Below are 11,452 nucleotides of genomic sequence, written 5' to 3' on the forward strand. Positions count from 1 at the left end.
TGTCTTCTCCAAGGACTCCATAGTATAATGGAATAGTTGAAAGAAGGAATAGAACAATTATTGATGCTACAAGAACAATGTTGATTCAAGGTGTTGTTGAAAAGATATTATTGAGAGTAGTTAGTATTGTAGTCTACATGATTTATTTGGTAAAAGTGAAGAAAGGTACCACTAACACTTTTTATGATTTTTGGAATGATCATACTCCTAATGTTAAGTTTCTCAAAAAAAAGTGGAAGTAGATGCTATATCAAAATGCATGATTTTACTAGAAAAAGTGATCCTAAGAGTGATGAAGGAAATTTCTCAGGATATTCTACCAAAATCAAATCATAAAAATGTTTTAACAAGATATCTAATAAAATGATTTTGAGTGTCAATTTGAAGGTAGATAAATTTCTAGATAAATCTGATGTGCATGAAGATTCTAGTAATCATTAATCTGAGATTGGTTAGGAGATTATTTAAGTGTAACTAGAAGAGAAAGAGGAGAAATTAAATGATGACCCAAAAAAATGTAGAAGACAAAATTGTGCAAATAATATAAGAAAAAGATGCACCAATGCATGAACTAGTAATGTCAAGGTATGAAGATGAATCATTCCCCATATCAAATAATTATCTAGACAAGGATGGACAAAAATATTAAATAGAAAGCTTAGAGAGAGAACTTGTTTCATTTCAGAGTCTAAACCAAGGATTGTAAGTGAAGCATAAAAAAGTGGTGGTTAGATCAAGTCTATGGAAGAAAAACTTGATCAGCTTGAGAATAATGATACTTGGACTTTATTTCCAAGGTCTACAAACAAAAACATGATAGGCACAAAGTGGGTATTCTAGAATAAGTTGAATAAGGATGGTCTAATGATTAGAAATGAGACACAATTAATTTGCAAAGTATATGCACAAGAAGAGGGATTGAATTATGGAGAAACCTTTGCACTTGTGGATAGACTTGAAGGTCATGTGAGTGTTAGACTAATAAGGTTTTCACATATTAATTACATCATTTTGATTTAATTATTAAGTCACTTACTATCTCTATTTTACTTAAGCTAAACATTAGGCATACACTATTAATTCTTTTATCAATTATTATAATGAAACCTTAGTTAGTTACCTTTTAAGTTTTCAATCTCCTTTTATAATAATTTATCTCTATGTAATTAAAAAAAAATTATACACATTTTGATTCAATTGCAATTTATTTTTTACACATCAAGAATGTTTCCCCTTTCATGGATCTCTGAATTCAATCCTCCATAACTTTTCTTCTCTCTTTTTGTGATAAATTTTTGCATGTACGTGATTCTTTGGAGCTATGGGTTGAACCTTCCTCAACTTCAACATTGTATCAGAGCCCAGATTTATTGTAGCTTTCTCCTAATCTTGATGAATTTTTGAATTTTTTGGGGTTTCAATTTTCAAAGGTTTTTTTTTATTGGATCTGGGAGACCTTCATTTTGGTTCACTTTGAGCCCAAACAGACATCACCATTTAGCTCAAAGCACCCAAAAATATGAGGTGTTGTTTGATTTTTTTACAAAAGTGGGGAAATTTTATTTTTGTAGAGTATAGGCCCTATCAACCTTGACGATGACTACCTCAGGCCTTGCACCAACTATGGGCCTCACTCATTTCTCCTTGCCTCATACCATACCCACTAGTGGCAAACTTCTCCAAAGTGTAGACAAGAAAAAAAATTTGGACGAAACATTCTTGGTGTAGTTCTTCTCACCACCCATATTGGCCTTACATGCACATTATTTTTGGCATTGTCCACCTTAGCCTTAGCATTATTTTCAAGTCTACTGACTTCCTTTTTCATCCCTCATGCCACTTTTTCTACCCACCCATGTCAACATGCATGGATTTTTGGAAGTTAGGCCTTATGAATTTTAACATGTGTTTGCATGGCCCACCTACCTTTATGTAATACTATTCAATCTACCTAATGGAAGAATAGTCATCACATGGTGCTTTACAGACCACTCTTTTTTGGCAATTTTTTTTTTTTGGTTAGTTTTATTGGAGGTTCACCATACAAGGAAAGGAAATTTCCACTTGTAAGCATAGACAGTTTCTAGGAATTAAAACAACTTTGGCATGTTATAGGTTATTTCATCTATTTTTGTGGTTTTGTGTGCTACAAAGTGGTTTCATGGCCCTACCAGTAGTTTTTTTTGTAACTCAATAGTTTCATGTTTTTGCATGGTGGTTTTGCATTTTAAAAGAATTCTTTTCTCCTATCAATATGGTTTTTTGGCTATGATGGTAGTTTTTCCTTATCAAGAATGTTTTTCCAACATGCACTTTGTTTAGGTTGCTAGATTTTGTTTGATTCTGGCCTTTTTTTGGCTAACTAGTGACTTTACTAGTAGGGTTATGTTGAAACAATCGATTAATTATGTATTATCCTTGATGTTACACAAAATGTCATATCACTATCAATTAGTGTATACTGAGCTCACTCGGGCATTGAAGATAGTTTTCTATGGTTACTAAGTGTTCCAGAGTTTATCTAGTTCAAAAGGTAGTATCTACCTAGTTCACTCGGGTGTCAAAAGAAAGTCTGCAGAAGATGAGTGTTAAATGAGCTCACTCAATTAATGAAGGAAATATTGGATGGAACCAGTGTTAATCAAGCTAACTTGGTTATCAAAGGAACTGTGTAAATATGAAGTGTTAACTGAGCTCACTTGGTTAACACAACAAAATTATTTCTAAGTTAGTGTCTACAAAGCGGGGTGTGCTAATGAAGGATTTTCTTATTTTGGCATATTTAGATCAATTAATTTATCTATTGGTTCTAGTCAACTGAGAAGATGAATATTAATTATTCTAAGTTATATTGAGCCAAGTTGAGAAAATGAAAGATATAAACGAAAGGTCAAGTTGAGGGTTAGAAAGTGTGAAAAGTGTGTGTGAAGTGTGAAAAGGCATGGAACTTTGATGATTCTAAGAGGAAGCGAATCAAGAAGGATAAAAAATATATCCTTCAAAAGCTAAAAATATATATTCAATCAGCAAGGATCAAGTATAAGCAAAAATTAAGATCTATAATCAACAATTTAGTTGTATCTAAATCATGTCATGTCATTGTTACTCTCTAACCATTGTAGTAGTGATCTAAATTTCTTAACAGAGTTGGCTAAACAACTATTTTTAAATCCTCTAACAAGATCGCAATTCTATAGAATTGTCTAAAGACCTCTAACAAGGTCACTCCTAATAGGGTAATTAAATCCTCAAGATCACACCTAATAGTGTATTTTGTAACCTTTAACAGGGTTGGCTCCTATGAGGGCTCACTTTAGAAGAGTGAAAATAGTAACTAGTTGCAATTGGTGGTTTTTCCCAAATTGGGTTTCCACGTTAAATCTTGGTGTCAAATGTGTTCATGATATTTCTTTTATGTGTTTGTAACTAAACTAAAGTAATAATTAATCATAGATAAACATTTTAAGATTTTCATGTTAAGTGTTTGCCAAGCAATCTTAGTATTTATCGAGTTATAACATTCTCAGTGTGTTTATCGAGCATCAATAAAGTTTATTTTGTACTGACATCTAAGGGATCTGAAATTTATTTTTATAGTAACTAATTCACCACTCCCCTCTTAGTTACTCCTCTTATATTTCCAAAAATTGGTATCAGATCTTTTGGTGCTTACAGAGAAGGTTTCAAGGACCTTCGCTAAAGATCAAGATGTCTTACAAAAGAGAGATACCCGAGTTGAACTAAAACAACTTTGTAGCATGGAAAGGACTTATGAGATTACATCTAGCAACCATCGGTGATTCAGGTTGTAAGTATCTTAATACTAAATACAAGACTCCTTTTGAAACATTATCAGTAGAAGATATTGTTGAAAAGAAGAATCATAACATCATGATGATTAATATTGCATGTGATCTTAGTTATGCTAAATTTGATGAAGTAAAAGACTACAAAATAGCTCATGAAATGTGGATCAAACTGAAAGACATTTATGGAAGAGATCAAAATGTAAGAAGAGCTAAAGCAAAAAGTCTCAGAGGTCAATTTGATCAGATAAAAATGAGAGAAGATGAAAATATTGCAAAATATGTGGAAAGAATCAAAGCAAGTGTGAGTGTAATAAAAGCATTTGTAGGAGACATTGATGAAAAAAAAATTGTAAGCAAGGTACTCACAACCCTTCTTCCTACATATGCAATTAGAGTGTCTACTATTCAAGAGATGAGATGTGATCCAAATAATAAAATATCTTTAGATGCTCTAGTTGGAAGATTGACAGCTTTTGAGTTGGATGACTATGATAACTATGTTCCTACTTCTAAAGGTATTGAGTCTACATTTGAAGCCAAACTCTCACTTAAGAAAAAGAGTAAGAAATCAAAGACCAATCAATCAGGAAGTGAAGAAGAAATAGAAGAAAATTCTGACAATGATCTTGAAGTTGTGGAAGCCCTACTTGCAATGGAATATTACAAAGGCAGAGGAAAGTACAAAGGAAAGATTCCTCTAATTTGTTTTTCTTGTGAATAAATTGGTCACATTGTTGTTAGGTGTCCAAATAGAGAAAACAAGGATGAGAAGAAAAGCAATAAATATAAAGGCAAGAAGGAATTCAAGAACTACAAGGACAAAGGTAAGAAATCTTGTTTTATGGCTAAAGATTCTGCTAACAGTGAAGATGAAATGGTATATGTTGTTGTAAAAGATGAATCTAATGATGAAGGAGATAAGATGGCACTTATCTCTTATGTTAGCAAAAATCACACTTGGATTATTGGCAGTGGCTACTCACATAATATGACTGGAGATAAAACAAAATTTGAGCACATGGATTATTATGATAGTGGTAGTGTGAGATTTGGAAACAATGAACCTAGTTGCATAAAAGGAAGAGGATGTGTCTCTTTGACCAATGAAATTATATGTGATAATGCTTATTAGGTTGAAGGACTAAAGAATAATCTACTAAGTGTGACATAGTTGAATAACATTGGATTCAAGGTAGAATTTATGAATATGAAGGTCAAACTACTGGATGAAAAACGAAATCTAGTTGGATCTGGCAAACAAACAAAAGGTAATCTATTTTATCTTGATCTCAGTGAAAGTTCATGTTTTATTGATCAAGTAGAAGAAAGTTGGTTGTGGCACAAAATATTATGTCATGTAAACTTTGATAATCTGGTTAAGATAAGCAAACATAAAAGAGTAAGAGGTATTCCCAGCTTGAAGAAACCTGATATGGGTTTATACAAAAATTGCCAAATTCGTAAGATGGGAAAGACTGGCTTCAAAAGAAAGAACTATCATTCTAAAGAAGTACTAGAGCTTGTGCATACAGACTTATGTGGACCTATTGGAATAGAAAGTTACAATGGAGAAAAAAAAATTATTCTTTTTGTTGATGACTATTCTAGAATGATGTCTATAATGTATCTAAAATAAAATTAGAAGCTCTTCAAAAATTCAAGTGGTATTTGTCAAGAGTAGAAAAAGAAACTAGAGAGAAGTTAAAAATTTTGAGATTAGATAGAGGTGGTGAATTCATCTCCAATGAACTTAATGAATTCTAAATTGAAAAAGGAATTAAAAGACAAGTATCAACTCCTGGTACACCTCAGTAGAATGGTATAGCCGAAAGAAGGAACATATCCATCATGGATTGTGGGAGAACATTGATGATAGAAAAGAATGTTGCAATCAAATAGTGGAAGGAAGTAATCAACACTATAGTTCATGCATTGAACAAAGTACAACCAAAGAAAGACTCAAATTAAACTCCTTATGAACTATGGTATGGCTACAAACCTAATGTAAGTTACTTTAAAGTATTTAGTAGCAAATGTTATATCTTGAAAGAATCTAGAAAAGGAATATTTGATGTCAAAGGTGATGAAAGAATATTCCTAGAACATTCCTACAAAAGTAAAGCATACAAATGTTTGAATTTGTCTAGTCATAAAATCATATATAGAAAGTGCATATGTGAGAATTGATGAATTTGCATAAAAGAGTGAAGAAGAAAGCAAAAAAGAGCTTTAGGATTATAGAATATTTGTTTACTATAAACTTGATACCCTATCAAATCTATCTGAAAGAAATGAGGCTTCACCTCTTGAATCCCCAAAATCTCCAACAGCTACCGAGTTGTAGATAGTGCAACCCAAGTCACAGTCATAGGGACTTGAGTAAGAGGCTACCAAACTAGAGCAAATCGAGTCTGATGGACCCAAGTCACAAATAATGGGACCTGATCTTGATACTAAATTTCATGATGAAATTAGTGAAACTCATTCCAAATCCAAAGAACCTTTGTTAGCAAGATATGTCAGAAGGCATCATGCACCTGATCAGATTATTGGAGACAAATCATATAGAACAATGATAAGAAGCAAACTAAAAGGTACATGTTTACTTGCTAAATTTGAACCTAGAAATATTAGAGATACATTGGATAATGAAAATTGGGTTAGTAATGAATAAAGAAATAGAATAGATAGAGAAGAATAAAATTTGGACTCTTGTTCCCAGACCCAAGGATAAATATGTAATTGACACAAAGTGGGTATTTAGAAACAAGCTGAATGAAGATAGAAAAGTTTCCAAAAACAAAGCAAGGTTAGTATGTAAAGGCTATTCACAAGAAGAAGATATTGATTATGGTGAAACTATTGCTCCTGTTGCAAGATTAGAAGGTATTAGAACATTACTAGCATATACAACTCATAGAGGATTTAAAGTTTATCAAATGGACGTAAAATCTGCATTCTTGAATGGAATTCTTGATGAGGATGTCTACATTAAATAGCCTAAAGGTTATGTAGATCCTAGCAAAAAGGACATGGTTTGAAAATTACACAAGGCATTATATGGTCTCAAGCAAGCTCCTAGAGCTTGGTATGAAAGACTTCATAACTACTTGATACAGATTGGTATCCAAAGAACTAATGATAATAGTAGTTTGTATATCAAAAAAGGACTAGACAAAAGGATTGTATTGGCAAAAATATTTGCTAATAATACTTTATTCATAGGAAATGATGACTTGTGCAAGGCATTTTCAGAAGAAATGAGTAAATAATTTGAGATGTCTATGTTGGAAATGATTGAAAAGCTCATGAATGAAGAGTAATGGAACTGGTAAAGAATGTTTTCAATCATTTTTTTGTCATTGATGTCAAACTTGCTACTTGCAGGAATAACAATTGCTTTAGTGATCCAAATACTATAAGTTGGTTGATTAACAAGGAGGTGGCAATCAATAAGATGTAACTAGAGTACCTAGAAAAATGTTGAAGTTATGATGTGGTAATGAAGTATAAGGATCAGCTAAGCCATTGATGAAATAGTGTATTGATGACATACTCTAAGACACAAAGGATGGACACACTGAGACACATGATGTAAGGATTAACTAAGTTCTAGTTAGTTCCAAACAAATTCTCAGTTGAAGCTGAGCAAGTTCAATTTTAGTACGTGCCGAGTAAAGATCAAGTGCCAAGTGATCTTCAAGTGTCGAGCAATCTTCAGGTGCCGAGCAAGAAATAGGTGCTGAGTGAAGATATAGGTGTTGAGCAAGATACAAGTGCCGAGTAGCACAGAAGAAGCTGAGCATCAGTAAATCAATAATGCTTAGTTGCTGCATTATTTTGAAAATTGAAGATTCATCAGATCTGAGCCGACATGGTAGTTATCTAAAAATTTTTGAATCAAATAGAAGATAAGAATAATGAGCTAGTGGCACAGAACACTATGTAAAACATTTTTGGAGAATACAACTGGATTCTAGATGAAGTTTCTAGATAAGAGCAAGATATGGGACAGATACATTGTATCCCACCTAATCTATTGAAACCCTAAAGTTGGAGAGGGAAAATCGAGCAAGAAAGGTATCCCAGATTTCTATTTAAGGAGTCATAAGGTCACAAAGAAAAGTAGATGGTCAAGCATGAAAGCATGAAGTGTTGAAGAAGGAGCTAAGGTGGAATAGAGCACAGATACTCTACTTTGATAGGTGACCATAGATATGATTGCACTAGTATGATGAGTAAGAAGACTCAAGGTGACAAAGCTTGAGATGACAAGCTGACAGAGCTAAAGTGATTAAAGCCAAGAAAAGGATTGAACTGAAGTGTGATTTGTAATCTGTAAGATATGTTGTAAGTTGTATCAGATCAAAAGCCATTATTATTACTCTCTAGCAATTGTAATAGTTAGAATAAATCCTATGGACTTAGGTTGGTTTAATAGCCATGTTGTAAATCCTTTAACAGGGTGACATTCCAAGTGAATGTTCGAAAGTCCTTTAACCAGTCCCATTCCTAACAATATGGTGAAATCCTCTAACAAGGTCACATTTAACAATGTGTTGTAGCCTTTAATAGGGTAGGCCTTTAACAGGTAAAACCATCAAAAGTGGTTGAAATCAATTGCACAATTATTTTGTGGGTATCATCCCCACTCCAGTTTTACCTTCTTATTCTTGGAGGGTTTCTAGGTTATCAAATTCTTAGTGTTATGATGTGATGCATGTTTACTTTTCATAATTGTTTAATGTTCAATTGCATGCATGATAATTTCAGTTATGCGTCATTAAGTATTTGTAGAAAAAGTTGCATTTGACCTTGAATAACTGATTCACCACCCCCCCCCCCCCCCCCTCAATTATTGTAAATAATTATAACAGTCTATTTTTGGAGAGATAAAATTCTTTGTTGGATTATAGATTCAATAGAAGAAAGATGGTATCTACATAACTCAATCTAAATATATCAAGGAGATACTAAAAAAATTTGGAATGGAGGATTCAAGACAAGTTGAAACACCTATGTCTGCTAGACATAAGATTTCCAAAAATTATGATTCCAAAGAGGTAGATCAGACCACATACAAATCAATGATTGGAAAATTGTAGTATGTAGTGCACTCAAGGCTTGATATTGCATTAGTAGTCAATATGGTGGCAAGATTCTCATCAAATACCAAAGAAAATCACATTGTGGAAGTCAAAAGAATCATGAGATATCTAAAAGGTACTGAAGAATATGATTTATGGTACAAAATAAGAGGCAATTTGAATTCAAAAGTATTCACAGATGTTGGCTGGATAGGAAGTATTGATAATAGAAAAAGCACTAGTGGCGGAGCATTCTTTCTTGGTAAAAGACTAGTGTCTTAGGAAAGAAAGAAACATAATTGTATCTCTCGGCCCATAGCAGAAGAAGAATATGTGGTAGCTACAATCAATTTGGTTCAAACAATTGATGATAGGTATGAAGATAGAGAAGGACCCACTAGTTATATACAGTGATAATAGCAGTGCAATTAATATATCAAAGAATTTAGTGATGCATATCAAAACAAAGCACATAGCTATAAAATATCATTTCTTGAGAGAATTGGTACAAGATAAAGAAGTTATATTGGAATATATAAATACAAAAGAAAAAATTATAGACATATTCACCAAGCCATTACCTAAGGATGCATTTTTGTATCTGAGAGGTAAGCTAGGGGTCATTCCCCTATCTGAAGCTCACTAAATGAATTTTAGTGATGCATCAACTAGGGCATGTTGAAGATCAATTAGTTGGTGCGATATTGACAAGGGCATATTGCAAATGAATTAGTACTTGAGGGACATTGATATTAAATGAACATTGTCTTTAGCATGAGATGTCAAAGAGGGAGAAGTTTTCTATCATGTCCCATAGAAATTTTATGGAAAAGTTTGTTGTCATAGAAAGAGTTGTCAAAGAGGGAGAATGAACTTGGCAAAAGTTCTAGCAAACATAAGCTTTCTAATAGAGGGAGAAATTGAAGATAGAAAGAGTTCACACTGATAGAGGGAGTTCTTATGGATGAGAATTATAATGAAACTAAGGATATGTTCCTTACTTTATTATTTCTCCAAAATTTCATTGTGTTGTGAAATGTTCTGTTGCCATCAATACCAAAGAGGGAGATTGTTGAAACAATTGATTAATTGTGTATTATCTTTGGTGTTACACAAAATGTCATATGATTATCAGTCAGTGTATGTTGAGCTCACTCAGGCATTGAAGACAATTTTCTATGGTTACCGAGCATTCTAGAGTTTGTCTAATTTAGAAGGCAGTGTCTACCAAGTTTACTCAGGCATCAAAGGAAAGTCTATGGAAGATGGGTGTTAACCGAGCTCACTTGGTTACCAAAGGAACTATATGAATATGGAGTGTTAACCAAGCTCAGTTTTTTAACATAAGAAAATTATTTCTAAGTTAGTGTCTACCAAGCGAGGCTGGCTAATGAAGGATTTTCTTGTTTTGGCATATTGAGATTAATTGATTTATCTATTGGTTCTAGCTAACTGAGAAGATAAATACTAATTATTCTAAGTTGTATTTGACTCAACTTGACAAAATGAAAGATATAAATAAAAGGTCAAGTTGAGGGTTAGAAAGCATGAAAATTGTTTGTGAAGTGTGAAAAGGCATTGAAGATAACTGAAGACTTGATGATGCTAAGAGGAAGTGAATCAAGAAGGATAAGTAGAATATCCTTGAGAAGCTAAAAGGATATATTTGATTAGGAAGGATCAAGTATAAGCCAAAATTGAGATCTATAATCAGCAATTCAATTGCATCTAAATCAAGTCATGTCATTGTTACTCTCTATCCATTGTAGCAATGATCTAAATCTCTTAATAGAGTTAGCTTAACAGCTATTTGTAAATCCTCTAACAAGGTGGCAGTTCTATAGAATTGTCTAAAGACCTCTAATAAGGCCACTCCTAATAGGATGATTAAATCCTCTAATAGGGTCACACATAATAGTGTTTTTGGTAACCTTTAATAGGATTGGCTCCTAATAGGGCTCACTTCAGAAGAGTGAAAAATAGTAACTATTTGCAATTGGTGGTTTTTCCAAATTGGGTTTTCACGTTAAATCTTGGTGTCTAATGTGTTCATACTATTTATTTTATGTGTTTGAAACTAAACTAAATTAATAAGTAATCATAGATAAACATCTTAAGGTTTTCATGTTAAGTGTTTGCCGAGCAATCTTAGTATTTACTGAGTTACAACATTCTTAATGTGTTTACCGATCATCGACAGAGTTTATTTTTTCAGAGTTTATTTAGTACTGATATCTAAGGGATATGGGATTTTTTTTTGTAGTAATTGATTCACCTCTCCCCTTTGAGTCACTCCTCTTATATTTCCAACATGGTTAATGGGATCACTATTTTTTCTAGCAACTATGGTTTTTTATGTCACTTTTTGGCCTTAATGACCATTTGATTGTCAAATTCGAGCTCGTCATTGCTGACATCAACACTACACCATCACTCCTGCTATCCCCTTATGGATCTAGTTGGACCTACCTTCTCATTTTTTCTCATATCTTAGGTATAAAGACTCCATTTTTTGCAAATGAGATATAACTAAAAAACTTAGTTCTAAGACCATCA

Source organism: Cupressus sempervirens, chromosome 11 (assembly GCF_028749045.1).
Source record: "Cupressus sempervirens isolate cs-2001-9-10 chromosome 11, ASM2874904v1, whole genome shotgun sequence".
Classification (NCBI taxonomy): Eukaryota; Viridiplantae; Streptophyta; class Pinopsida; order Cupressales; family Cupressaceae; genus Cupressus; species Cupressus sempervirens.